General features: G+C 41.3%; 2 long non-coding RNA genes across 3 annotated transcripts in view; both read left to right on the top strand.

Annotated features, from left to right (window-relative positions):
- The window catches only part of LOC140506133 (uncharacterized), a 44,967-nt gene that overhangs the window by 1,902 nt on the left and 16,180 nt on the right, over nucleotides 1–26,885 (top strand). For both annotated transcript variants that reach the window (XR_011967793.1, XR_011967792.1), the window contains exon 2: nucleotides 26,400–26,540. This is a non-coding gene — a long non-coding RNA (uncharacterized lncRNA). The remainder of the gene's footprint in view (nucleotides 1–26,399; nucleotides 26,541–26,885) is intronic.
- Nucleotides 4,770–19,014, top strand: LOC140506134 (uncharacterized). The gene is made up of 3 exons (XR_011967794.1): nucleotides 4,770–4,964; nucleotides 6,332–6,396; nucleotides 18,626–19,014. It is a non-coding gene; the product is annotated as an uncharacterized lncRNA (long non-coding RNA).

Raw genomic sequence — 26,885 nt, 5'->3', positions numbered from 1 at the left:
CCACACATCCACGTAGCCACTGCCCTCCCCTGGGCTATTTCCAGATGAATTCTGGGTAAAATACCTGTGCAATAGGTACCAAAATGCATGTTCCTTTAAGAACTAACCACTCCTTACCCACACCCTAATCCTACCTTGAATCACCTAGATAGCATATTTGGCACATGTTTTACTATAGAATATCCTATATAAACTTTACCTATAGTCTTAGGCAGGTTCCCTAAGAACTCTTGCTGCCTGAAAAGCATAATAAATCTTTACCTTAACTTCAATAATGCTTGAGTCTGAGAATTCATTCCAGGCAACCTGTCCCTGGTACTCTGGTCTTTGCGGAGGTCTCACCCCAACCCTTCCAGCCCTCATCACTGAGACAAACAAGGTTAAGTGACTTGTCCAGGGCCACATAGCTAGGAAATGTGTGAGGCCAGATTTGAACTCAGGAAATTGAGTCATCCTGACTTCAGGCCTGGCACTCTATCTACTGCACCACCAAACTGCATGTATGTATTATGTGTGTGTGTGTGTATATATGTGTGTATGTATGTGTGTGTATATGTGCATATATATGTGTGAGTGTATGGCTTCATAAATCTCCCCTGTAGAAAGCTCCAAGGCTTATCCCCTTAAAGTAATGCTATGTATTTGGCATAAATAATAAACTACTTCAGTATTTTCAATGATTGGTGATATCCTTGGGGAGGGTATTCCTCTCACTCATGCAGATCAAAACCTTTTAAATGTAGTGAGGAAAATGCAGAATTTTCAATAAGAAGAGTGCAATTCAAATCGGGGACCTTGGACAAGGAATTTCAGTCAGTCAAAAACTAGTCAACAATCATTTATTACTATGTGCCAAACATGGTGCTAAAATCTGAGTACAAAAGCTATCAAAAAGAAGCAGTCCTTTCCTTTATGAAGTTCTCATTCTAATGGTGAAAACAACACATGAAAAGAAGCTAAAAAGTGGACTGGGAGGGCATAATGGAGAAGGGAAGAGAAGGCTGGCCTGGGTACCCTCCTTAAATGGAGGTTCTGGAAAAAGTCATGAAATCAGAGAGAGGGGTCACAAGGGTGTCTTGGAGGTATGACTCCAGGGCTGAAATGATCTTCTAAGATGAAGATCATTAATAGGTCGTTTCCCTAGACATCAGTTTTCTCATTTGTAAAATCAGGAGGTTGGATTAGGTGACTCTTGGTCATCTGAGAAGGGATCCATAGGCTTCACCAGACTGCTCAAGTGGTCTGAGACACAAGATTCAGAGCTCCTGGTCTGGCGGATCTCAGAGGTCCAGCTCTCAAATGAGATTCCACATCTGTGACTCTTCCCATTACTCCCTGCTGACTTTCCTGGACACACAGCCTTTGTCAGTAAATGGGGGCTGGGGGATTGTACCCCTCAGGGACCAGGGCATCCAACGAGGCCAGTTCTACTTGGGAAAATTCAAAGAAGTAGCTGATTAATTTGAATATTCACTATACTTTCCCTCAAAATCTTGGGGGTGACCTACAACAAATGCTAATTTTAGTATATGCCTAAATAAATCCTTTCAGAGATTTAACTTTATGAACATCACCAAAAATGGGGAGGGAAGAAGCAGGCTCCATTGGGGTCAATACATTCTAAGTCAGAGTCCCTGCCTTCCAGAATCTTCCAGTCTAGCTAAGAAGATGACTGATCAAGAGAACTACTTAGTCAAGGAAATGAGGCAGGGTATAATTAAGTGCCAAAATGGGTGGAACAAATTGTTTTAGTTCAACAGCTGTGAGGATACACAGAACTGTGTGATGGAATAATCAAAGCCAGGGATCAAAGACTTCTCAGAAAAGGCCTTCTTTAAGCAGAGCCAGTGGTCAGCTCCATGATTAGTTCTTTGCAGGCAGGAACCTCTAATGAAAGTACAGCCACATGCTGAGCACCTACTAAGTGCCTAGTAAATTCTTACTGATTAATTCATAGCAGGCCCATATCACTCACAGGCAGCCTGGTATAGTGGAAGACGGCAGACTTTGAATCAGAAGACCTTTTTCCAAGTAACAAATGCCTTTAATTATCTGCATGACCTGGAACAAGTCCTTTAGTCTCCCTAGTCCCCAATTTCTTTAGCTTTAGATCTCTGATTCTATGTCTTTTTCTGCCTTCTTCTTTTAGACTATCTTATATGTTCACTGTTAATTTAATTCAATTTAGCAAACATTCATCAAGCATTTTGTACAAGGCATTTTTCTAGGTGTTACAGATACAAAGCTGAGAAAAACCCAGCCTCTGACTTAAGAAGGATACATACGCACATATACACACACACACATACTCATATATATATATATATATGTATATATACACATATTAGAGGTATATATGTGCATGGGTAAAAATATGCACATATGCCTGTTGGTTTTTAGTCATTTCAGTTGTGTCTAACTCTTCTTGATCCTATTTGGGGTCCTCTTGGCAGAGATACTAGAAAGGTTGGCCATTTCCTTCTCCAGCTCATTTTACAGATGAGGAAACTGAGGTAGAAAGGATTAAGTGACTTGCCCAGAGTTGTAAAGCTAGTAAGTGTCTGAAGCCAGATTTGAATTCAGGAAGATGAGTCTTCCTGACTCCAGGTCCAGCACTCTAACCACTGGGCCACCTATCTGCCCATAGCAATATGTACTGATACACATACATATTCATAGCCCTATATACATATACACACATATGCACACTTACATGTTTACATGCTGTCTTCCCAGATAGAATGTAAGTCCCTTGAAGACAGGGAGTTTCTTTTTTGTCTTGACATCTACACATAGTATAATACTTGGCTGCTGGGTGCTTAATAAAGTCCTGCTGATTAAGTCATTGATTGATTGAATGGGGGGATTCAATACTTAGCCAAATAATTGTACTTAATAGAGTATATGATAAGGTGAGAGATGCAAAGTGTTCTAGGAAATTCTGAGAATAGAGAAAATCCTCTGAGTCAGTTTAACAAGGAATGCTTCCTATAGGAGCTGATCTGAGTTAAGCCTCCAAGAGAAATATTCCCAGTGGTACCCTAAGGACTCAGTAGATACTCCAGATAGTAGAGTCATCGATTTATGCTTGGAAGGGGCCTTAGGCATCATCTACTTCAAGCCTCTCACTATAAATACGAGGAAGTGAGGCCCAGAGAAGTTATGACTTCAGGTGGCAAAACAGGGAAGCTCTAAGGGAAAAGGCCCAGATGTTATATTTTACTGGAAGCCACATGATGATAGAGAGACTTAGGATTGGAAAGAGCCTTAAAAACAAGTAATCCAAGCCCTTCACTGAATAACTGAGAAAAGTGAGACCAGAAACATTTGCCTCAGATCACAGTAGCATCAAAGCTTCTGACTCTAGGCTCATTTCTTTACTACCAAATCACCCTGGCCACTCAACTAAAATCTCAGCTCTCCTTCTCAGTCATTCTCCAAAGTTAGCTACACAGTTCTCTGTTTCCCTTCTTGAAGGATTCTCCTCTGCCATCTCCCTGCCCCGGGGTTGCCAACACTGCCACCCAACTACCACCCATCCATCCAAAGGGACCACAGGGCATCTGCAAGTTGGCTAATAAAGGAAGCTGTTTGTGAACTTTTCAGTGTTCCAGCAGTCATGGCCTGAGCCCTCGATTCTAGTCAGCACTTTCTCTGGGTGTACCCTGCCTCTGAAACCCCCTCCTTCTCCCTTAGCCTGATCCCCTTTTAACCATCTCCAGCAGTAAGTCCCTGCATCCTTTTAGGTTTGATACGATCTAATTGTTTGTGGCTAATCCCATATTAGCTCTCCCAGCCAAAGCAGGAGGGCTTCTCCCCATCCTCAGTCACGTTCAGGCCTCCACAGAAGCCTGTTATCGTGTTTATGAGCCACTGCTACCTCAGACAGGCACATTTGCATATAAATAACCTGCCAGCACTGGAGGCTGGGAAAGGCACCAGCTAATGACTCTGTTTATTACTCTGGGGAGAGAGGCAGGGCAAGTGTGCCTTGGATGCTAGGTGGTCATGTCTGGACAGTGGTTGTATATAGGAACCAACATCTTCCCTGACTGATTGTGAGAAGAGCAGGCGTCCCTTCTCATAGGTGCGATAGCAGAGACATGAAATACTCTCCACTGCACAGATTGGGATTTCTTTTAACCTAGAAATTCAGTAACCTTCTTAGTCTCATAAGATATTAGACTTTTCCTCAGGTCAACCCCTAGATGGAATAAACTTCCCCTACATGTGGTCAGCCTTTGAGTATCTCTCTATTAGGAGCACAGCATCGTATTGGACAGTGAGTGGGATGAGTCTGTGGGAGAGACAAAGTTTATGGTGAAATCCTTCCTCTCAAGGACCTTGTCATCTAGAGTCCTATATTGAGAAGCAGAAGGGACCTTAGAGGTCAATTTACAGATAGGGCAATTGAGGGCAAGCAAAGTTAAATGACTTGTCCAAGTAAGTGACAGATCTAAGTTTTGAACTCAGATGTTCTGATCTCAAATCCAATACTCTTCCCTTTGAACACTTGAAAACATAACTATGGAGACATGGTAGTGTCTGTTAAGGGTCAAATTTATCAAGGATAGGATAATCATCTGGGTTCAGAGGAGGCTGCCATCCCAGTAGACTGAGATGCTCAGGGAAGCTTCATAGAAGACATGGGATATGAACTGGGATTTGAAGGATGGATAAGAATTGGATAGGGGAAGAGAGGAAGGGACCACAACCCCATTGAGGACAAGAGCATGAACAAATGCCCTGAGGAAGGACAGCACAGGGTATGATGGGGTCATAGATTCATAGATTTAGAACTGGGAGCAACCTTGGGGATCATCCAATTCAATTCCTTTATTTAAAGAGAAAGACACCATGGAGCTCAGTGAGGGAAAGTCATTATGCTCTAAGACAGTGAATAACCCAATGTTCCAGGAGCAAAAGGCATATGGAGTAAAGCAGAAGAATGCAACATTGATAAGGTAGGTGGGGGCAAGATTCTAATGGGCCTTGAATGCCAGATTAAGGAATCTGGATCTTCTTTTAAAGGAATGGGAGCCACGGAAGGTTTTTGACCTGGGAAATGGAAGTCCTATTGAACAGTCAAACCTGTGAATTAGGAAAATTATTTAGGCAGCTGTGTGAAGGATGAATTGGAGAAGGAAGAGTCAGAACGCATGATCAAAGAGATGATGTGGTATGATTTGACAGGTGCCAGCCTACCCCAAATTATTTCCTTAGGGGACTGTCATGGCACCTGAAATCACAGAGAAACTCCTTTGGGTTAAGGCATTGTCTCCAAATAAGCCCTGTACAAATGTTAACCAGAGAGGAAGGAAGGAGGGAAGAGACAGGGAGGGAATGTCTAGCCTTTTTTTATTAATATATTTGCACCCATTAATACCTAGGTAAGGATTAATTTTGCAAACTATCTTCTTGTCACCTCGAAAGCAAAGCACATTCTTGCTCAGGAGGTAACGGAGCACAGGTCAGACACAATCTGATGAAATGGGTTTGAGTCCAAAACCAGAGGAGTCATTTGTGAGCCCCCAGCAAGGTTTGGAAATGCTCCCTCTGGTGTTGCTATCCCAGGAAAATCTGAGCCTTCACCATAACTAAAGCATGCCACTTGACTTATCTCCAAATAAATACCTGCATGCTATGTAGAAGGAAAATTGCAGGCATTAAAAATATGTGCATTGATTAATTTTTTTAAAGTTTCCCTCATTGTTCACCAGCATGTTCACCTTGGGCACTGGTATACCTTGGCTACCTTTAGCTCCAGCTCTTTGTGATGAGAAAAAGGTCCAAAATGTGATTTGTTGTCCAAGGGGTGCAAAGTCATGTGGGGCACCACAGTATGGATCCCAGTCCCAAAAAACAGAATCAGGAGATAGTAACAATAGTACATGGGGAGGGGTGGTATAAAGAGGCAAGTAGGAGGGACCAGGAGGTTAGCACATATCCCATTGCCCACTTGAAATCCAGACTCTTTACCCTAATGTTCAAGGCCCTCCTTAATCATCCTCCAATCCACACTTCTAGCCTTATTTCTCACTACCTCTGTACAAAGGCCCTTACTTACAACTTCGTTGGACATTTCTGTGACTCCTCAAACCAAACCTTTCCCTGACAACCATTCCCTTATAGGCATTGTCACTGTCTATCAGAATGTAAGTTCCTCGAGGGTAGGGACTATCTTGTACCTGGCACATAGTGTTCAATAAATGCCCTTTCATTCATTCATTTCCTACAGCCAATCAATTTCTCCAAACAGGTCTGTCAATTTCCCATCTTCATTCTTCCATTCCCTGCCTCACTACAATATTTCTCTCTGCCTAACAATAAGGTGACACTCACAATACAAGAACCGAAACTGGGAAAGCTGAAAAAGGGCCTTTTTAGGATAAACAGGTGAGTCCTGTTACACACAGCTGACTGTCAATTTCTTTACCTTAATATATGGTAGAAGAAAAAAATAGAAATATATATTCAAAAGGGAATCAGAGAGTTAAAATGTCCTTTAAAGAACCATGATGGGAAGATGACTTCTGAGCATGACAGCACTGTGGCAATCATAGCCCAACCAATCCAATCCTTTCTTTTTTACCAGTGAGGAAACTGAGGTCCAGGGAGATTGTGGCTAAGGAGATTGCCTTCTCCCCTCCTAAATAAGGTACCTCAGAGCCACTGTAAGGGATGGATTGCTGAACCTGGTAGACCTAGTTCCTCCTGCTAGTATGTAGACTCCTTGAGAACAGGGACTTTTTGTTTTAGTTCCTAGCATGGTGTTTGGTACTTAATAAATGATTGTGGAATTGCACTAATAATAGTTCTATTTCAGAGAGTAATTCTCTAATTTGTATGTTCTGATACTCTCTACAAAGCAGACCAGGCAAATCCCCTCATAACAGGCCAAGACGCAGAATGTTCAAGGGCTGAGAGGCTCCTGTCCTTTCCTCTGGTCCCCAGAAAGTATAAAAAAGTCCATGGGTCATGGGACAAATGGGAGAAGTGCCCTAAAACAGTTTTCTGTGGTTGTCCCTACTCTACCCTAATCTTCAGCCCTATGGGAGCCATTTGACTCCTTCTCTCCCCAGGTTATAGACACATAGAGACTATCACAATGGCAGGACTTTCCTCTCAGCCCTGTCTTCCTGTTTCTCATCATCCTTCTGGTGGGTGTCACACTGTTGCTATGGTAACAGGAATCCCTGAGATGGGGGTTGAGGGGAAAGCAGCCATCTTGTGGAAGCTGCTGGTAGAGAATATTTTTAAATGGTATAGCATGTATGCTTTCACTTTACCCAAGGTCTGAGAGGTCAGCCCCCCTCATGGGCCTTCCCAGTGTGGGAGTTTTTTAAGGTCTCCTTGGGGAGGGGCTCTTATCTGCTTTTGGAGTTAGAGAGTCTGGGTTCAAACCCAAGCTCTGCCCCTGTCCACTTCTGTAGCCTTAGATGAGCTGCTTCTCTCAGCCTCAGTTTCCTCATTGTTGTTGTTCAATGAGGGGAATGAGTTAGATGCTCTAAAACAGCTCTCTCTGTAGTTCTGTGAGAAGCAAGAGCCTCATCAAAAGACTCCAGGGGAGAAGCCTTCCTCTGTCTGCCTCCCCCCATCATTCACTGTAATTCGAGCCCAACATAACACCACATACCCTTCCTGCACCCACGAGCACTCCTGTCCTTTACCCCAGCCCCCCATCTCCACCCTCTCTGGGCATGGAACTTGGGGGAATATAGCCATTAGTCGGGTTTGCACGCCTCAGGTGGGAAAATCCAATCAAGGGTGCTGATACCGAGGAAGAAAGGAAAAAGGCGAGCTAGGAGCACGTTCATTAAGGACACCAAGAAGGCTGATGGAAAACAGGGAGGTTTTGGTCTGGGGTGCCTGGGATACGGGAGGGATTGATGGAGCAGATGACAGCGTCAGGGCAGGGTGCCTGGGGTGGCCGAGCTAACCGAGAAGCAGGGAGCCGGGCTAAGCCGGGGGGCTGAAGGGATGATTGAATGGAGGCTCGGGAAGGATTCAAGCCGGAGACGGAGGATTTGCTGCAGAGGCTCTGCAAGCTGATGGAACGCACACGAGGGAGGCGCAGATGCTGGAGATAGCGGGATGAGGCGGCCGCCGCACGCCACTGGGGGCGGGACCGGGCTGATTTAGCACCGCCGGGCCTCTGGGGACCGAGGCGCGGGCGGAGGTGGTGATCCATCCCCGCGCTGGAGGAGAGATGACGGAGGAGAGGCAGCAGAAAACGTGGCAGCCCAGGGTTTGTAAAGCACGGAGCTCGCTCGCCTCCGAATGGGGCCGATGAGCACATTCTGCCGGCGGCAAGACATTCAAACAAATTCCAGGGCAGCGTTACACAGGAAAGGGACAGCTAGTTCAAAGGGAACATAATGAATTGGCCGAAAGAAACAGCTAATTAACTCCAGATAGCATCAGAGGACGAGCAGGACAGAATGCTGAGCAGCGCAGTCGGCAAGCTGGGAGCCCAGCGCCCAGGTCCCCTCCTTTCTCTTACTCGGACAGGGCAATGTGGGTGGGAAGGGATTAGATCATCTCTGGAAGGAAACTGAGTCCTAGAATCTGGGAGTAGGGTCTTTAAACAATAGCAAAATCTCCCAGGCAGCCTCAGCGATTGGTAGTCAGCTCTGTACTCTCCATTTTGTGAATTATTGAATGAAGTATTAGTTGTCCTGGGTCACCAACAGTGAGGGTGAATCCAGCAAGAATGTACGATGTGGAGGAAGAGAGTGGGGAGAAAAGGAATGGGGGCAAGGGGAAGGGGGAGAGAGGGAGAGAGACAGAGGGGGGAGAAAAAAGGAGGAAGAAGAGAAAGAGGAGGAGGAGAGAAGAAAGAGAAGGGGGAGGGAGAAAAGGAGAAGGGGGAGAGGGAAACGCAAAACAGAGTCTTAAAGAAAAATAGAGATGGAGAGGCAGAGACAAAGAAACAAAAGATGAGGCAGAGACTGAAAGAGCTATGTACTTACTAAGTACATTAGCTGTGTTAATCACTTCACCTCTGACTTTGCAGATGGTGCTGGGGAAGAGAAAAGAGGGAGAATCGGCAGTCCTGTATTCAAATCTTGACTCTGTTACTGTCAGTGAGACATTAGGCAATCCCTTTCTTCATCTGCAAAATGAAGGGTTGGACTCCAATGTTTCATCTCTAAATGTCTGATCCTGTGACTAGGATGGTTGGTTTTCAGCTCTAGTGCTGTGAGTCTGCAGCTCCAAATAAGTGTTTTGAAGCTTATCAATTGCTTTAATAACCCACATCCTACCTCCCCACCACTATCACACAAAATGAGGAGCAACAGAAAAGAGGTCAGAGAAGAACTGAATTTGCCCCAAGAGCAGGATTTGCCTTCCTCTGCCTGTGGAGCTTCTCGGACACAATGGATCATACATTTGGAGCCAGGTGGTCTCACCCAATCCCTTCATTTTATGGAGAGACCCAGAGAGGCTCAAGTGAGCCAGTCCAGGCCATTGTGATATAGCCAAGATTTGAACGAAGGTTTTCTGCCTCTAATCCTTCATTCCTTTCTCCCAGTAGAGCAAAGTCTCAATTCTATGTGGTTCATCTCTTGTGTTTTCCCAGTTCTATGTCCCTTGTGCTCATTTGCCCCCAACTTTCTTCTAGTCAACTGGGTCATAGGAAGTGAGGAGAGAGGGAAATTGTGGTCCAAACCTGCTTTGCTTTCAGATAGAAGGGAAAGGCAACTCATCTATGTGAGTTCAAATCTGGTCGCAGACATTACTAGCTGTGTGACCCTGGGCAAGTCACTTAACCCTGTTTGCCTCAGTTTCCTCATCTGTGAAAATGAACTGGAGAAAGAAATGGAGAACCACTCCAGTATCTTTGCCAAGAAAACCCCAAATGGGGTCACAGAGAGTTGGATGTGACTGAAAAACAACTGAATAATAGCCACATACTGAGTGATCTTGAGCAAACCACTTGATTTTTCAGGGATTAAGCTTGTTCCTCCTAGGGAGGGCAAGGATGCTGACAGCTAAGAAAGATTGTGATACCTTTTCTCTCTCCATTCATAAAAGGCATAAATGAGATCATGTCCTGAAGGTTGGGACCCCAGGCAGCGCCTGTTCTTAGAAATTGTGTACAGAAATGTCTCCTGGTAACTCCTACTGAAGATCTTGAAAACAATTTATCCTACAAGCTTCTGCCAGCTTACATTCTCCCAGTATCATGGCTAGCAAATCCAGCTCCCTCTAATCCCTGTCATTCAGAACTGCCACCTGAAGAAGCAAAAATCCCTTTCCCCACTGTCTCTACCCCTACTCTCATCCTTATCACCTTTTCACCCCCAGTCCCTAACTTCTTTGTCCTATGCCTTCTATTTCATCCTCTATCATTAACAAATTCTTCTTTATCGTAGATCTTTGCCGAGTACGCTCTTTCCATCTTTTGGCACTAAGCAAAACCAAGCTTTCCTTGGTAGAAACCAAAACCTTTTTCATCTTTAACCACATTGGCCACTTCTTTTCTTGTGGACCCAGATACACGTACCAGGAGCAGTAAGAACATTCCTTGTTCTCAGCTGTCAAATTTAGACCCTTGTTGTTGTTCAGTAGTGTCCAACTCTTCATGACCCCACTTGGGGTTTTCATGGCAAATATACTGGAGTGGTTTGCCATTCCTTCTCCAGTTCATTTTACAGATGAGGAAACTGAAGCAAACAGGGTTGTGACTTCCCTAGGGGTACTTAGCTAGTAAATGTCTGAGGCTGGATTTGAACTCAAGAAAAAGGATCTTCCTGACTCTAGGCCCAGAGTTCTATCCACTATACCATCTTGATGCTCCTAGCAAACCCTTATTAGCAGCCTCTCCTCTTTTGAAGTTCAACCAATACCAACACCCTGCAGTTATATCTCCCTCTTCATACACTTTCCATATATTGGTTTTCAGATTAATATACCTTTTTCTGACTTGAGCACCAAGCTCAAATTTTTCTCCCTGCTCAGAACCCTATAGTTGTTCTTGGTGACCTTAATATTCATGTTGTTGAGTTTCTAAAACCCTGTCCTCCTGGTTAATCAAATTCCTTAGAACGTATAACCTTCACCTCCAACATGACACCAACAGGAGTGGTCACACTTTATACCTCATCTTCACTTGAAATTGTTTCATCTCCAACAACCCCAACTCTGAAAACTGCTGTCTCATCATTATCATCTCTCTCCCCACCTCTCTCACTGCCTTATAACTTCTGTAGCTGCTATTCATCCTCCTCACAACCTCCAATTCCCCCATTTCATTCAGTTCTCTCATTCCAGCATGCTCTGATCTCACTTTGCTCTTTCTGAAGTCTTGACCCTATTGTTAATATGTCCATAAACACACGGTGCTCCTCACCCCTCACCCACTACTCCCTTGAACTTTTGTAGTCCATGCCCTACTAATTCTCAACACTGAGTTATCCCCACCAACTACCTTCTCTTCTCCTGTTCTTCAACCTCCAAGTGCTGCTGAAGAGACTGAGCTAAGTCCACTACAAATTCATGTTCTCTGATCTGAATTGTGCCTTCGCTGCTGAATAGCAAAACTTTTATTGATACTCTATCAATTCCCGTGATGGTTATTTCAAATCTTCTCCTAGCCAACTTAGCATATGACCTGCTTTTGGCTTTACCAAGAAGCTTGAAGTGATTTTTTACAAGCTCCCTCATCTCCCATCCTCCATATTTCAAAACATTCTTACTCTCTTTTTCTCCCTTTGCTTCAGTCTCAGAGACTTGGGATACAAAATTGAAAAACAACACAGCCCCTGTCCTCAAAGAGCTGCAATCTTATGGAGGTGAGAGTAGGAGAATATGACCAAGCATAGATGAGTAAGTGTACCATATAGCAGAATAAGATGTAAGCAAAGGAAAGAATGAAAGAATGCTGCAAGAAAATCTCTAATTCCTCATCTACTATATGAAAGGATTGAACTAAGTGACACCCAAAAAGAATTCTAGCTCTGAAATTTTCTGAGTTTATGTTTGTCCTCTGGGATGGTCCCATCCTGCCCTGTGCATTTACATTAGTAAATAATCAGGCTTCTACAGAGAGAAAAGACTTGGAAAGACTAAAATGGAGACAAATTCCTCAACCCCTTCTTGGCTGAGCCCCTTCTAAGAGAAGCAGGCCTCTACCTCCTGCTCCATTTTCCAAACTGAGTCTGTGAATTTGTAGGACAAAACCCTTTACTCTCTTCTCAATCTTAAAATGTCTGGTCCCAATTACCCAAGCACTCAGGTCACCAAGGCTTGATGGCATCATTACTGGAGTGAGATTCCCTGCTTTGGTTACCCCGCCCCCATCCACCAAGCAGAAAGTGGGCCAGTGGAGTCCCTGTGCATTACAGGGTTTGACATAGAAGACTTAGCTGCCAATGATGTCCCTTTCCAAGTTCAGTGGTCAGCCAGCATGGAGATGAAAAGAAATTGAATCCATGTGTTTCTGATTCATTTGTACTCTGAGAAAGGGTTTCATGCATAAAAGAGGTGGGGATCCCAGAAGTGATTTTACAAACTCCTTTTATACTTTTATTTTTCATTAGGATTCAGAAGTCACTGGTTCCCAGGCCTCACTAAGATGACTGCCTTCGTCATCCCCTTGAACTGTGCAAACACAATTGACTGAAATATCTCATGTACTAGGGACATTGCTTCCCTCTAATTCCCTTGACATCTAGCCTAGAAAAAATGAAATAAGGAATTAGAGGTCACAGCTGCAGAATACACTATGACTGTGAAGAAGAGTCAAAAAAGGAGTTGAAAGACCTGGGGTCTAGTCCTGAATCTGCAAGTAACTCACTATGTGACTTTGAGCAAGTCACTTCTCCACCTTTAGACCTCAGTTTTCTTATCTGTAAAATCAAGGGATGGGATGAGATGAACTTTAAGGTCCTTTTTAGTTCTCACATTCTATGATTCTATGAAATTAAGAAAGCATAACTCATTTCTTCTCTGGAAAGCCCCGAAATTTTTCTCCTTTACTAAGATGGGCCAAGGGCCAAAGGGAGCTTGAGTAGAATGGTGGTAGCTCTTAATCAATCTCTAAGATTTAAATTGGATTTCTAGTTTTGCTGGAGAATGCAAGATAAGATCATAGGACTTAGACCTGAAAGGTATTTTGGGATTAGGTATTTATAAGATCATAGGATTTAGAGGTGGAAGGTACCATAGAAATTACCAAGTCCAACTATCTCACCTGTGGCTCCCCCTTACAATGGGCTCCTAGAAAAACTACCCCAGACTGGAAATACTCCATGAATCAATACTCACTCTAAAATATAGTTCAAGCACTCCTTCTTTACTTTTAGCAATCAGCCAAAAAGACTCCTTGGTTTAAAATGAAAGACCTTTAATCCAATAACAGACCAAATAAAATGAGGGTACAGAAGAAAGATACACGGACCAGAAAACACATGGAAGACACACACATAGGGAACATATGTGGCCAGAGAACATATATGAAGATGTTCATGCTACATGGATATGACAACTCAAACTTCCAAAACTGAAGAGATCCAAGTGTCTTCAGATAATTTGATAGTGTTCATGCTCTCTGCTGCTCCTTGCTAGGTTTTCCACTTCTGTTGTAGGATATACACTTCTACTGGGAGTTGCATTGTATTTGCAGGGCATCTCCACTTGTCTCAGAATCATAGAGTTTCTCTCTGCTCCCATCATCTTGATTTCACTTCTACAGTCATCTGATGGCATCTTTGCTCTCGTCCTCAAGTCATAATGCCTTTAAAGTCTAGATGCTCTTTTGGTTCTTGTCTTTGGTTATAAGCCACCACACCAAGCTGAGATCAGGCAGCAAAAGTCTTAGAGAATATTCCTAGGCTAAGATTACTTCTTTTCTTTTGACTACCTGTGTCTGGTATTGATCAAAAGTCTCTGGTCTCTGACAGCTATCTGACTTAGAGTTAGAAAATTCTCTGAAACTCTCATTTAATCCCTGAGGGGGATCCCTTGCCCCAAATCCCATTCTGGGAAACATCTCCAAAAACCCAATTAGAGCTATGTGGAAGCCAGGATCCCATCTCATTTCCAAGATCCTCTGTAACTGGCAAATAAATGAAGTTGAAAAGGAGCTGAAGTAAGTGAAGAGAGCAAGATCCTCTACCCTTCTGGTGTACATTTCTGATTTGATTATACATATCTGCTAGCAATAACGACAACCACAACAAATTTTGGCTTTTGGAAATTACTGGAGGCTAAATGGTTTTTCCCAAGGTCATATATGTAGTAAATAACAGATGTAGGATTCTCACCCAGGTCTTAGCATTATATTTGATGAGAAATACTGTAAATGGCAGCCTGGGTAATAGACAACTTCTCTACTAAGATCTAAGTCACATCAATCTTAGTGAAAGACAGTAAGTAAGAAAGACAGCATTGTAGAAAGGAAAGTGGTATTGGAAGAAATGGATCCAAGTTCTTGTTTTGGGATTTACTAGTTACGTGACCTTGAACAGATCACAACCTCTCTGAACTTCAGATTTTTCATCTATAAAATGCATATATTAGTTGCCTTTAATTAATTAATATCTTGGGCCATCTCTAGTCATTCTGATGAATATCTGGTCACTGGATTCAGATGGCACAGGAGGAGGAAGTGAGGCTGGTGACTGTGCACAGCCCTCCTTCACTCAAAACAAAGTCAAGTGCAAGTCATGTCATCATTTCTCTGATGTCATGGTCTCCCCTGAAAACAATGGACGATCACAACAACAACAACATTAATAAATGCACTGCCTACTCCACAAAGTTACTATAAAGAATCGGCTTTATAAACTAAGATGCCTTATATAAATAAGAATTATTATAATTCAAGTAGCCCCTTCTGGCCATCCATACTTTTGGATGGTGTTGTGCTGTTCTGCCCCAAACCAGCAGCCTCACCAGGAGAGGGGTCTCTCTGAATGGGAAAACTTCATTAGGAGGAAATCAGACTGACTAACCTATGTTGTTTTTCTCTTGAATCGAGGGGTGTGAAATTCTAAGCCAGACTTGGGTTATGAAATGTGTCATTTTTATCTGTGATATTTGTTCTAGCTGACCTCAACTTGTCCCTGAAGATAGGAGACTTTCTCACCTCCTGTCTCCATTTTAATCAGCATCTGTTATGACAGCCAACCTCAAACACACATGCATCTCTTAGTGTCATTTCCTACCATTAGGAGTAAATCTAGGTACTGGGGATCCAGTCCCTCTTTTATCTTGTATTTTGAGAGTATAGACTTGCAAACACAGAGAGATCCTGCCACTCTCTGGGATTTGCAGCCTCTTTCAATCAAGCAACTCTGTCTAAAGCCATAAAAATCTGCTTTTTCTCTCTTAATGATTCTTAACTGAACTGATGATGGACAACCCCCAGTATTTTGTGTGAGAGGGAAGAAGGAAGAGAGGGAGAGACAGACAGACTGATAGACACACACACACAGAAGGGAGAGACAGAGACACAGAAACAGAGAAACACAGAGACAGAGAAAGACAGAGACAGAGAGACACACAGAGAAAAACATAGAAAGACAGAGAGACAGAAAGAGGTAAGATGTACAAAAACAGACAGAGATGCTTTTTTTCTTCCTTTAGACCTTCCTTCTCCTTCTTGCCCCAGATTCAGGACAGAAATATACTAAGTAGATTGATTCCCAATATGTGATTAGAACTAGGAAGGATCAGGGAGTGAGATTGGGGAGAAGAATGGGGGGTTGCTTGCAGCCAATCACACTTTAGCTAACCCCCACATCATCTCAAAAAGCAGAAGCCATGAACAGCCTGCAAAATGGAAAAGTTCCCCCTGACCCTGATTTTGGTGTGCCCACCACCAAAATGAGAGCATTGTATCAGATTTGCAAAGATGGCAAAAAGTGAAAATGATAAATGTTGAAGGAACTGTGGAAGAAAGACACACTAATGCACCATTGGTAGATTTGTGATTTGTTCCAGTCATTCTGGAAATAACTTGGATTTCTACTGGAAAAGTCACCAATCTGAACGTCCCCTTGGCCCACCAATACCACTGCCAGGCAAATACTCCAAGGAAGTAAAAAACAAAGTTAGAAGTTATCAAGTACACAGAAATAATTACAGTAACATCTTTGTGGCTGCAAAGAACTGGAAACAAAATGGACTCATTGTGTTTGTCCTTCATTCTCGAAAAGGACCATGACAGCAGGGAGACGATGACATGACCTGCAGTTGATTTTAAGGGAGGGAGGGCTGTGCAAGTCACCAGCTTCACTTTCTCCTCCAGGGCCATCTGGATCCAGTGGGTAGATATTCATCAGACTGACCAGAGATAGCCCAGGATGCAGTGGGAGACCTTGGTCCTTTTAGGCTAAGACCTTTTCAGATTCTCACTTTGAGTGAGGCCATGCCCATTCAGTGCATAGGCCTCTTTAAGAAGTGAGTAAAAAGGGATGGTCCCTTTAATCAAAATTTAAAAGAAAAAAGAAAAAAGAAAGCCCTTCCAGGTTGCTGGTCAAAAGAGAAGCAGTTACTATTTACATGTAAATTCAAATAGAAAAATATAGTAAATAGTAAAATAGAGAGTAACAACAAATGATAGCCCATGAGGATATTGTGCCATAAGAAACTATGAATATGAAGAATTTAGGGAAGTGTGGGGAGACCCCTGTGGATTAATACAGAACAAAGTAACCCGAAACAGACTAACAGTAATAATAGAAATAAAACAATAAAATAAATAGAAGGGACAACTTGAAACTCAAACTGCAACCAAAAATAAATAGAATAATCATGATAATAATGCAGATAAAAACAACATTAAACAACATAAGAACTGGCTTTTGATATCTTTTGATTTTATAACATAATGATTGGTTACTATATCTCTCCCCTTTCCCTATCCTAGTGGGGTTAAGGAAAGAAAAGAATTCAGAACAAAATCAGCTCCGTAAAACTAACCAATCTATCAATGAAGTCCTTCAATATATCTAATATTTTGTACTCATAATCCCCTAATTCTGCAAAGAAGGAAGGGAAATACAGTTTTCTTCATTTCTTTGAGAACAAACTTAGCCATGAAGACGCAGTTTAGGTTTTTGTTCTTTCCATCTCCATTGTCCCTGTCTTTGTGTTTTTTGACTACAAGGTCATCGTGTCATTGTGTTGTCACTGTGTTTATTGTTTTGTTGTTCTACTTTATTTGAGTCAGTTCAAATAAATATTGTTATGTGTCTCTAAATTCTCAATATTCATCCTTTCTTAAGATGCAGTAATATTCTATTCCATTCACTTATGGAAATGTGTTTGACCATTCTTCATTTAATGTGTATTTATTTTGTTTCCAGTTCTTTGTACCACAAAAAAAGTGTTTTCCTAAATGTTTTGGTGTATGTAAGATCTCTGTTTCTGAGATCCTTGGGGTATACTCCTGGCAGTGAGAGTTTGACATCAAAACTCTTATGATGTGACCAAAAATGACTTCAAAGTATTAGCAGAGAAAGATGTCTCTTTCCTCCTTGAAGAGAGGTGGTGGACTATAAGTACAAACTGAGGCATGTGTTCTCAGAGATGGCCATATGTTGATTCATTTTTATCAATTATACTTCCTTCTAACAAGAGAAGGTTCTGTTGGGAGTGTGGTCAATGGAAAGTGACAGTAAGCTTTAAAAAGAGCATCAATAAAAGTTATTTTAAAAATAAAAATAAAATGAGGGGTGGAATAGGTTAGCCCAGGGGTGGGGAGCTACATGTGGCCTTCAAGATCCTTGGGTGTGGTCTTTTGACCCATTCCAAGTTTTAAGAACAAATATTTTTATTAAGGCGATTTGTTCTGCAAAATTTGGATTCAATTAAAGGACCGCACTTGAGGATCTAGAAGGCTATATGTGGCCTTGGGGACACAGGTTTCCCATCCCTGGATTAACTCCTAAATCCATTTCAGCTCTAAATCTATGATCTCATAGACCAACATGGGGAGGAAAATGAAAACAGAGAGAGTTCATTCTAGACCTAATTTTCCATTGCATATGGTAGCGATCTAAAGTTTAGGTTGTAGAGAGGAAGGAACAGTGGACTCTATTGATAAGCTATAATCAAAAGAAAAAAGTTCAATTAAAAATTATACTGGATGATTGTAATTTAGACTATTCCTGGTAGGGAGAAAACTCCTCATTTCTCAGCTCTCAACTCTTCAACAAGAGAGCTATGGAAATCCAGCAACTTCCTAGGGAAAGTAAAAGAACCTGCTAATTTAAATACACACACACTTTTCATCTCAATGGCACTTTACAACTATTATACATTAGCGTGATAGAAAAGGCTGAGACTATTGTCATCTTTGAAAAAAATATGAAGGAAGAAACTATACTCTGGGAGGTGAAAAAACAAGCCTAAAATTGCTCAACACAGGAATAGAGCAGAGAATAAAGGCAGTGTAGTGTGTTGCATTTGGAATCCAGAGGATCTGGTTTCAAATCACAATCAGGTTCCTATCTTTGGGAGGTTGAGTACATTTGGAATCATCTCACCTCTCTGGGACTTTGCTTCTCACATGTAAAGGGAGACTAGGTGATCTCTAAGCTACTTTCCAATTCTAAATTTATGATCCATGACTCTTTCCATCGCTCTTTTCAATGTGGCCCACTCCTGATAGACAACCAACAAGTCAGAAAAGCCTTCTTCAGTCATTATCTTTGGACCCCACTTCTCAGAAGCGCTGAGTGGCCAGGACACTGCAGAATCACAGCCACCAAGCAGAAAAGCCTTTCAACAGTTACAGGGTAAGTTGGGGACGAGAGTCTGGTAAATCTGCAGCCTCAAAAGCATCAGGCAAGCATTGTCCAGGGTGGTAGGTTCAGATTCAACCCCAACAGTGAGCTGGAGCTATTCAGATCTCTCTGGGCAATGACTACAAATCCTCTGCATTCTTCCTCATAAACAATTGTGGAGAGAACCCAGCAGAAAGAAATGTAGCTCAGGAAAGAGCACTGATAGAATCTTCCCTGAATCAAGACCAAGCTCTGTTGTTCACATTCTGGAATAAAGGTGTCCATGAAGGTTTTGATCTATTCAACTATGGGTCTTCCAGACCAGTGACTTTTACATTATGTGATCAAAAAGTTAGGGATTATTATCACCTCTTTTTTTTTAATCAGATAAAGCAGTTACTCCCAATCAATAACACGCCATCATCATCATTATTCCTTGATGCAAAACAATGTGTAGAAGTGTCAAGGGGCAAATTTATGTTTCATAAAAGGAAGAACTTCTAAACAATTAACACTATCCTAAGTGTAAAGAGCTGTCCTCAGAGATGGTGGATCCCCTCTCCCTGGAGAGATCCCTGGAGAGCAAAAGCTGGCTGAACATTGGTTAGGTATGTTATGGAGGAGACTCCTCTGCACATATGGGTTGGACTGGATATCTTCTGAGATCCCATCCAACTCTGAGATCATGAGTCTGTGATCGTTAGTCACACTTCCTGGGAACTCCATGTGGTAGGCACCATACAGAATGCCCAGAATGCATGGCTCATGCTGCCTTGGAGTCCAAGACATAAAATCTTAGAATGATGGAATTGGGAGGGACCTTAGATCCAACTCAAGATCACATTCCACTGGGGAGTGTTTTTCTGAACACAAGGAGTTAGAAGTGAAAAGCAAAAAAAAAAAAAAAAAAAGCTATCAGCCACCCCTAGGGATGGAGTAGGGCAGCTAGATGATACAGTGGATAAAGCATCAAGTCTGGAGTCAGGAAGACTCATCTCCCTGAATTCAAATCTGGCTTCAGATACTTACTAGTTACATGACCCCTGGGCAAATCACTTTGATTGCTGAGTTCCTTCATCTGTAAAATGAGCTAGAGAAGGAAATGGCAAACTACACCAATATCTTTGCCAAGAAAACCCCCAAACAGGGTTGTGAAGAGTCAGACATGACTGAAATGACAGAACAGCAACAAAGAACTGACACCTACAGTACGAGCTCTGTACTAGGAGGGTACAAAGAAATGGTATTTGCTTTTAGAGAAATGAAATAAGCACACATTGAAAAAAGTTTTCATATCTATGGTAAAACACAGAAGTAAGCAACCATAGTTCACATTTCGACACTGCTTTAAAATTTTCAAAATGTTTTTCTCACAACTCTATGAGACAGGTAGTATAAGTGTTATCTCCATTTTATAAATGAGGAAACTGACTTTCAGAGGAGTGAAATAGTTTGCCCATGATCACCCAGATAGTGTGGACAATATTCAAACCTGTCTCTTTACTCTGAGACCAGTCCTCTTTTACTAAATCATATTTACGATACAAGTTGGTCACCTGCACTGGATGCTAGATACAGCTCGGTAACGTAGTAGTTAACAGTGCTAGACCAGAAGGAAGGAAAACCTGAGTTTAAATTTGGCCTCAGATGCTGACTATATGACCCTGGGCAAGTCACTTAACCTCTATCTGCCTTGGTTTCCTCATCTTTAAAATGTTGATAATAATAGCACCTACCCCCTAGGGTCATCATAAGAATAAAACAAAGTAATATTTTGTATGGATCAGTGGATAGAACACAGGCTACAAAGTCAGGAAGACCTGAGTTCAAATCCAGCTTCAGACGCTTACTATCTATGTGACCCTGGGCAAGTCATTTAACCTTGTTTGCCTCATTGAAAAATGAGCTGGAGAAGGAAATGGCAAAACACTCCAGTATCTTTGCCAAGACCTCAAATGGGATCAAAGAGTCAGACATGACTAACTGACAAAACAACAACAAAATATTTTGTAAAGTGCTTTGCAAATTGCTGTCACCATAGCTCTATAGGAAGAATTTACTGAAATGGTAGGTCAGAATACCAGGTCCAGCTCCAAGATGCCATAATTTTACTTTTTAAGGTTTCTTTTTTAATTAACAGAAATCTATTTTTCTACCTCCCACCCCCCACCTCATTAAAAAAATAAGGAAAGAAATGTTTTCTAAGAAGTGTGCACAGACAAATAAAATAAATTCATTCACTGGCTGTATTGAAAAATACATATCTCATTTTGTGCCCAAAGTCCATCACATCTTGGTCAGGAGGAAGAGAGTATGTTGTGTTATGGGTCCTTTGCAATCGTGGATGGTCATTTCAGTTCTTATGCTTTCAAAGTTGTTTATCTTTATAGTGTTGCTGTTACTATACACATAGTTCTCCTGTTTCTGCTCATTTCTTTCTTTACTAATTTAGGAAAGTTCTCAAAATTGTTCATTTTTATAATATTGGCATCAGAGCATAAATTGTTCCTCCTCAGGTTGTGCTCATTTCAGTAAGCTCTGGCTCCATTCATATAATTCTTTGCAAGTCTCTTTGAAATTATTGGGGTTTTTTTCATTTCTTACAGTATTTTTTCACTTTTGCATACAAAAATTTATCCAGTCTTTCCTTAACTGAGGGTTTTACTTTCCAGTTTTTTGTTACCACAAAAAAATAGTTCTTATAAATATATTTGTATATCTGAGACCTTTTGTCTGTTTCTTTGATCACTTTTTGGTATAGGCCTACCAATGGGATAACTAGGTCAAAGGGAATGTCCTGTTTAGTAAGTTTTTTGTGGATAATTCCAAATCGTTTTTCAGAATAATTATATCTATTCACAGGTTCACCAATAGGGTATCAGTATACCTGTTTTCCCACAGCTCTTGCAACACTTCACCTCCAGTCATCCTGATGAATATCTGGCCACTGGATTCAAATGGCTCTGGAAGAGAAGGGAGGCTGGTGACCTTGCACAGCCCTCCCTCACTCAAATCAAAGTCAAATGCAAGCCATGTCATCATTTCTCTGATGGCATGGTCTTCATCAGCAACGAAGGACAAACACAATTTTACTTTTTAATTTTTTGTCATATTTGTTCATCTGATGGGCATGAGGGAGAATCTCAGAATGCTTTAATTTGCATTTCTCTAATTAATAGTTATTTGGAGCATTTTTAAATATGATTATAGATAGCCTGGGTTTCTTCCATTGAAAACTACTTAATCATAGTTTTAGACCATTTCTCAGTTAGGGAATGGCTCTTATTCTTATAAATTTGAATAAATTCCCTATGTGACCTTTAGTAGAGGAACTTGCTACCAAGACATTTTCCCCAGCTAATTGTTTTCCTCTCAATCTTAACTTTATTGGATCAGTTTGTGGGAAAAGTTTTAATTTAAAATACTTGCTCCTTGACCAAAATTATTGGAAAAATTGGACAGCAGTATGGAAGAAATTAGATTTAGACCTCATATGTCATACCAAAAAAAGCTCCAAATGGATACAAGACTTAGCTATAAAACATCCCATAATAAACAAATTAGAGAAGCATGGGGAAAATGCTTATTAGATCTATGGATAGAAGAAAAGTTTGTGTTTCTATGTATTCATGTGCTAAGGCGACAAAGAGTATATAGGAACCGTGCATTAGACCACAGTCCAGCCAGTCACATATCTTGTTGCTAGCAGAAACCCTAGGGATCATCCTGCAGGAAGCTGGAGTTGTTGGTCATGACATCACCTTAAAGGTTAAGTTACTCTCCCATTTTCTGTGTAGCCACGTCATGTACAGCTCTGTTACTCCCCAATTGGTCTAACCCTCTTGGAATCCACTTATGTTTGCTGCCAGTACCACCTCCTGAGGTAATAAGTTTCATAAATTTATTACCTGCTGTGTGCACTGACCCTCCTCTTATTTGCCCTAACCCCATTTTATTCTAGCTTCAAAGACATGAGCCAAGGAAAGTTTCATTGAACATTAGCACAGGAAGGCTCTTGGTAAGGTATCAGGTGAAATAAATGTTGGTGATATTTTTGTCTAGCACTCCTGTCTTTCCATCATCTCTCATTCTCCCTTTAAGGAGAAAGAATTGAGGAAGGGTCCTAATTCTGAGGGAGATAAAGAGGTGTTGAGAGCTTTTTGGAAGAAAGAGAATGGACTAGAGTTACAAAGTGAGATATACATTAGCAGACATGACCAAGGTGGTAAATTGTTTTGCTTATCTATGTCTATAAGGGAGGACTTCTGGGGGAGAAAGCCTGGAAGAATTAATAGTTGGTGCTAGAAATGTCAAAAGGAAAAGGGGAAAAAAGAGAATAAATAAAGCAAAAAGTACACAAAAAGAAAGAGGTTTAGAGGACAGGATACCCCCTAACAAAGCAAAATTGTTACTCCCATGTTAAAAAATGAATATGCGCTCTTTTAAACAACAAAAAATTGTAAATAGCAGAAATTTATGGTTTTGAATACTGTTCTCCTTGTTCTTCTTTGTATGCTAAAATGTTCCTGCTGGTTGATGACTAATTTCATAACAAAATATGTAAATGTTTTAAAATTTTTAAAAGAAAGAAAAATAAACACCCAAATTAACTAAAAAGGCATATGAAAAAAGATGCTATCTGCATTCAGAGAAAGAATTGATAAAGAGAAGTATTATAGAATAATTTTACACAAACACGCACACATATACAGACACACACCTATTTGTGTCTAATGGTAGCCATCTGTGGAGTGGGGGAGGGGAGGAGGAAAAAGGGGGGGAAAGGAAATTTACATGATAACTCTGTTGTGAATTTACAAGGAATACCAAGTTGTACATAGTGGATTTCTGGTTTCATGTGCAATCATCTTTTTTAGAATACTATGGTATGAAAATGCTTGTTTTATTCCATAGTTTTTTTTAAAGGAAATTAAAAGAAGAAAAAGAAAAGGGGCAATGAGAGGAGGGAGGGAACTGGGTAGATAGAAAGAGAGAGACAGGTATCAGAGATGTTATGGGAGAAGCAGCATGTTGTAAGGAAAAGTACATAAAATTTGGGAGTCAGGAGAGACTTGAGTTCAAATCCTAGCTAGTGGAGGAGCTAATTTAACATCTCAAATGGGAATACCTACCTCCTAGCAAAGGTTGTGAAGAAAGTTCCTTGTAAAACCTAAAATGACAGTTGTTATTACTCAATGCTAATCCGCAGCCAGAAATGAGGCGAAACAAGAAAGAATTACTGACCTCAAGAGCTTGTGGTTTGTACTGAGGCTTAATCCATAGAGAGACAAGTCCCTTCAGATAAGGATGAAAATGGCAGACAAATGTCATTCTTATCTGAGCAGCCATGAAAAAAACACAGAAGGACAGGGGTTATGGAATGTTCTATCATCACACTGTAGCAGAAAGAGCACTATATTTGGAACCAGAAGGGAGGTTCAAGTTCTAGGTAGACACACCTCTATATGCCTTTCCAGTCTCTCATGTCATCTCAGCCCATGGCCAAGTAAATTATGGGTTGGGGTCTTTTCAGAACATCTCTGTGAAGAGCCTTTGGAAGATGAAACTTCCAAATAAACCCCAGGACTTAAGACAAGGCTGAAATCTTATTTGAAGGGATTTGCTTTTGATTTCAGTTTTAAAAATGCATTTTTAATAACAAGACTATTCCATCAGACTGGGGGTATTTGACTGTTCAGAGCAGCAGGGGAAATCTTTTTCAATGTAATTTACATCTTTTCCTAAACCAGCTTCCCATCTTTCACACCAACAGCTCAGCTCTCTCCAGAGCCTATAATTCACAGACCCTTATTCTTGGGGAGGAACATACACAGTCCTGATGATTGCATAAATGTATCCCCAATCCATTCCAAAGAAAGCAGAAATGAATGTTCCCCTATTGGGGTGCATAGTATTGTCACATCCCCAAAGTGCAGATAAAATGACTAATTTAACATAGATTCTATAGAAATGCTGCAGTTTGTCCAGTGCCCCACTAAGTTCCTCTACAAATGCAGCACAATTAATGTTTAATTAAATTAAACAAACACTTGTTAAGTGCTTATTTTGTTCAAGGTCAGTTCTTCAAAGTCTTGTCTCTATCACATTATGAAGATGACCTTGGATTTTTATGGTTATACTGGCAGAGTGAACTCTCACAGGTCCTACCAGTCTGAAGACTTGGTCCCAGTATCAGATGGCTGAGCATCAGTCTCACCAAATATGGAGAGTTTCATCTCCAACAGGTTGGCAGCTAGCTGGCGAATTCTTTGAGCATGGCAAGACACGCTCAAGGTTCTGTGTGAGACACAGGGGAGGCAGTCATAGTTCTCAAGGAACTTATGATCTAACAAGAGGGAGAGATATGTACAAATAATTAAAGGCATATTTGAATATGAGCAAAGCAGACAAGGTGTTATAAAAATCCAAAAAAGGGGAAGATCACTTTCAGCCTAGGGGTACTAGGGAAAGTTTCATATTCATTTGATGATGGTAGTGGTAGTGTAGAGATGCTACTAAATAGTCCCAAAAGCTCAAGAGTCTCTCTCTATAGTAGATGCAGACAGTGACAGAGATGAAGATAGTGTTAGAGATTAAGATGTCAACATACAAAGAATAACAAGAAAGAGATAGAAATGAGAGAGTTAGATAAAGGATATTATGTGAAATTTAGAATTACATATGTTGTTGTTTAGTGGTTTTCAGTCATGTCCAACTCTTTGTGACCCCAGTTGGGGTTTTTTTAGCAAACATACTGAAATAGTTTGCCATTTTCTTCTACACTCATTTTATTTGGAAACTGAGGCAAACAGGGTTAAATGACTTGCCCGGGGTCACACAACTAGTAAGTGTCTAAGGTTGGATCTGAACTCAAGAAGATGAGTTTTCCTGACTCTAAGCCCAGTGCTCTATCTAGTGCCCCACTTAGCTGCCCTCCTGTAAAGTGAAGGGGCAATACATAAGCATATTAAAGACAACAAATTTGAGCATCAACCACCTGCCTACCCCAGAATTATTTGTATTTATATCTATATAAATATTTGTTATGTATGAATATTCTAGATGGTAATTCTATAACTATATAATTTTCATTGGTCATCTACATTAATATCTAAAAACCCTGAGAAGAGACTTTTGAGGGGGGGTTTCATGTCAGCACCTTCTGCTTTAGTGCCCACCCATTTCCTCTCATACGGTCCTTAGGTGAAAATAGTGACTAACCATCTCAGCCTTCCTAAGCCAGGAGGCTAAGTTCCCCATCACTTCCCAGACTCTGGAAATAACTTGAATTTCTAGAGTTGTTACATTTTCTAGTCCAACATTATCTTTATCAAAATCGGTTCCATTAGTTGTCAGATTCCACTAGTCATCTCAGTCAATATGCCTGAACCAATAACCCTGCTTGTAGACAGTCCAAGGAGGGAGATCATTTGGAGTGAAGTTCCTTCCTTAGTGGCCCTGGGCATGAAGTAGAACTTTAACCAGTGGCTTGAAGGGAAGCAATCCTGTGTCAACCCACTGTCTAATCACTGTATCAAATGGAAGACAAGTTAGTTTTCCAGGATGTTACCTAAATCCAAGGAAAACAAGCTCCCATAATCATAATGTGCCCAAAGACCTGAAAGAGAAATTCAGTGGGTGCCTGTGCCTTCTTTCAAGGTAGCTCTCTGAAGGCTCCAAAGAGATGCAAAGCTAACGTCTCACCAGCCCCACTCGAACATGAGGCCTTCCTTCACAGAACAACAGAGCAAAATGGAAACTCCCAGCTGTTTGTACACCCTGGAGTCAAAGGTAAAGAAGGTAGGTTCAAATCCTTTCTCAGTTGCTATGAAGCCATGGGGAAGTCACCTCGCCTCTTGTGGCTGGGGTGAGGGGGCTGGACTGCTAGCCTCCAAAACAAATCAAACGAGGCTGGCACTGGAGATTGGACACCATCCTTGGAGCAGGGACTGTCTTGGCATGGTGCCTTGATTAACAAATTATGTTGGAGTGGAAAATTTTTCAGGTGTAATCTATACTTATATAGGAAGGTTAATCCTCAGAATAAACTATAATAATGATAACAGATTTATAAAGTGCTTTAGAATTTATGAAGCACTTTCCTTACAACTTTGTGAGGTGGGTAGTTCAAATGCTTTGATACCT

This window comes from Notamacropus eugenii, chromosome 5, assembly GCF_028372415.1.
Source record: "Notamacropus eugenii isolate mMacEug1 chromosome 5, mMacEug1.pri_v2, whole genome shotgun sequence".
Classification (NCBI taxonomy): Eukaryota; Metazoa; Chordata; class Mammalia; order Diprotodontia; family Macropodidae; genus Notamacropus; species Notamacropus eugenii.
Note: the sequence above shows the minus strand (reverse complement) of the source record. Positions and strands in the feature narration are given on the sequence as shown.